Genomic DNA, 3,455 nt, shown 5'->3' on the forward strand with positions numbered 1-3,455 from the left:
TTTTTTTTTAGATAAATAGAATGAAGAAATAACGGTGTGGTTATCTAAGCGATTTTAGTTTGCTCCTTGATTCGAAGTACACTATTGCATGTTTTATTCTATTTGTTGAAATATTATGTATAGATCTGAGCGATTTGAGTGGAAATATTTGATTTCTTTGATTGTACTTTTGAGCTGTCTCTCTCCATCTCATTCACTCTCCATTTTTTCAGTCACCTAAAAACGGCCAACAGTGCGAACAAAACTTCCGTAGGCGTAAACATACTTTCTCATCTCTGACGAAGTGTAGCATTAATGATCAAAACGATCACGTACGTAGGTTGCTCCATAATTTTTTTTAAAATGGTACTTATAGTGTTGCCCGATGTAAACCATTGTCATATTCGTAAAGTTTGATGTTTTGGTATGTATTCGTGCCCTGAACCTTTTGTCGTACGAACGCTATTTGTATTGTTTACAGTGACTGGTAAACTGCGACTCAACAAAAAAATGAATTTTACACGTGAAGATTTTCGTAAAATGATTTACTACGATTTTCGAAGTAAATTATCTCAACAATAGTGTTTCGATCGACTTCATTTGGCCTTTGGCAATGAAGCACCAACCCTTCAGACAATTTATAACTGGTACCGAGAATTCCGTTGCGGTCGTAGTTCGCTCAAAGACGAGTTTCATACAGGTCGTCCAAAATCGGCTGTTGTGCCACAAAACATCGATGCTGTCAGAAAACTGATTATGGAAGATCGTCATGTGACCTACCGTGAGATTGAGGCATCTTTGGGCATTTCATCCCACAGCATACATACAATTTTGCATGAACATTTAGCCGTAAAAAAGATTTGCTCTCGTTGGATCCCACATAAATTGACCGATGAACAAAAAATGGCTCGTGTGAGTTGGTGTAAAGAAATGCTCAAGAAATTCAATCGTGGTGCTTCAAAAGACGTTAATAAAATCGTCACTGGTGACGAATCGTGGATATATGCCTATGAGCCCGAAACGAAACAGCAGTCGACTGTATGGGTCTTCCAAAATGAAGATAACCCAACGAAAGTTGTTCGAGCAAGAAGCACTTCGAAGCGAATGGTCGCCTGTTTTTTCGGGAGAAGTGGTCATGTGGCAACCGTTCCACTAGAGGATCGTAAGACCGTCAATTCTGATTGGTATACCACCATTTGTTTGCCCGAAGTGTTTGGTGAAATAAGAAAAAACAACCACCGTCGCAAAATAATTCTTCATCACGATAATGCGAGCTCTCACACATCTTTTCAAACTACTCGATTTTTGACCGGTCAAAACATCGAACTGATGGGTCATCCACCGTACAGTCCTGACCTGGCACCCAATGACTTTTTTTTGTTCCCAAGCGTGAAGAAAAAACTACGTGGTCAACGATTTTCGACACCAGAAGAAGCAGTTGAAGCGTTCAAAACACACGTTTTGGAGATATCAGTTTCGGAGTGGCACGAATGCTATGACAAATGGTTTCATCGAATGCAAAAGTGTATCGATCATCTCGGGGAATATTTTGAAAAACAATAAAACCATTTTCGACAAAAAACAACTGTGTTATATATGTTTTTAAAAAAAATTATGGAGCAACCCTCGTAAAATGAATAATCATTTTGTTTTTCTTAAATGATCGATTTTTACTGAATGTAAAACAATAGCTCCCAATATATTTGTCCATCATGAATACTGCCTTAATAAATAAAAACAAACAAATTGCAAACAAAACAAAAAATCATACATACAAATTTCATCAAAATGTGTTCAAAATTTCGTTTGGTTGTTGAGGATATTGCGCTTTTTTTTGTCTCCACTTGGCAACAAATGAACGAGAAATATTTACATTTTGAAGTGAGTCAATTTACAAATCGATTCGTCAGAGTGCATGATGAGATGTTTTTAAACAGTTCGCGACAGTGAAAAACGATCCCTAGAGAGATGTATGCACATAAAATATTATGGCGCGTATGCATGACATTTTGTCATAAAAATACGTAGCAGGAGATGAAAAAGACGAAGAAAAGCGATATTTTTCCAAATCGCATCCTCCTCCGGTTTCAAAATTTCAACTAGAAAAGAGGATGTAAGTTGTTGTTTTTATTTGATTTGAATCTCTCTCTTTCTTAAATGAAGCTTGTGCATAAGGTTTTACAAAATTAACAAACCACACCAACAAACACTTGAAACAAGCATAAAAAAGAAGTTAAGATACACACTTGTTGGTTTTAGTTATAATCTATGATATAAATTTTGATGAATGCGGTTTCAGTTTTTGCGTCCCAACTACCTAATTGTATTTGTTATTAAACTCCTCCATCTAACCCTGTTACAATATATCTCCGTATTCAAATTATAGTGCGAATACGAATCTATCTATGTTTCATTATAACTCATGTGCACGTGATCGTCGTCTATCTTACTGACCTCAAATATTGGACATTTAAGCTGAACATGTTAAAAAACATAGAACGCATCAATTTTTCATTACAAAGATCGAATTCGTAAGCAATGTAGATCGAGTAGATTAGATATACGTTTCTACGATGCACATTTGGGTCCAATTATTAATTGCTTAGTTTTTTTTTACCACAAAAAATACACACACACACACCCAAAAACAAAACTCGATTAGTTGGAAAAATGAATGAACAAATTTTGCCAGTTTGAAATGATGGAAAATTAAAACTGCAAGTGTTGCCTTGCAACCAGTTGACGAGCAACAAACAATTGAAATTGATGTGAACAGAGCCCATGGATATATGTGTAATTGCACAGAACTATAAAAACAAAATTATTCACATTGGTTGAATAAATTTTTGGAGCTTCCATCTACAAGTTCATCAAATATAAGAACAAAATGTCTTTTAAAACATTTAAGTTTAACTTTCCATTTATTTTGATTGTGCGTTTTGTTATTCATACGTATGAAACGTGTATCAAAATTCTTTCTTTTTAGAGATAAACTCCAATGATAACTCATTTTTGCAATGTAGAAAACTAAAAAAAAACCTATTCGCTTTATTTTTTTTATTTGAATCATAATTCATAGTTAGCGATCGTACACAAACGGTTAAATTTATTTGTTTTGAAAGCTTAACAACGAATCCTTAGACGTTATAATTATTATTATATTCGAATTTTCCATTAAAGTTTATAGTTGAACATATGTTAAAAATTGACAAAAACCAAAAAAAAAAAAATGCATAAACGAATGAAACATGCAGAAAGCACAGGAATATTCAAAACTTAAAAACATAAAAAAAAAACAAGTTATGAACAATTTTAATTATTTAACTCAAAAACAAATTAGTGTTTAAAAAAATAGGATTTTGAAACATAAAAAAACCAGCAAACAAATAACAAATATCAACAAAATAAACAACAACAATACCCAAACAAACAAATCTCAAACATTCACAACTTCAAATACATTAGATACGATCGCG

This window comes from Contarinia nasturtii, unplaced genomic scaffold (assembly GCF_009176525.2).
Source record: "Contarinia nasturtii isolate CC-2019 unplaced genomic scaffold, AAFC_CNas_1.1 Cnas_scaffold_414, whole genome shotgun sequence".
Classification (NCBI taxonomy): domain Eukaryota; kingdom Metazoa; phylum Arthropoda; class Insecta; order Diptera; family Cecidomyiidae; genus Contarinia; species Contarinia nasturtii.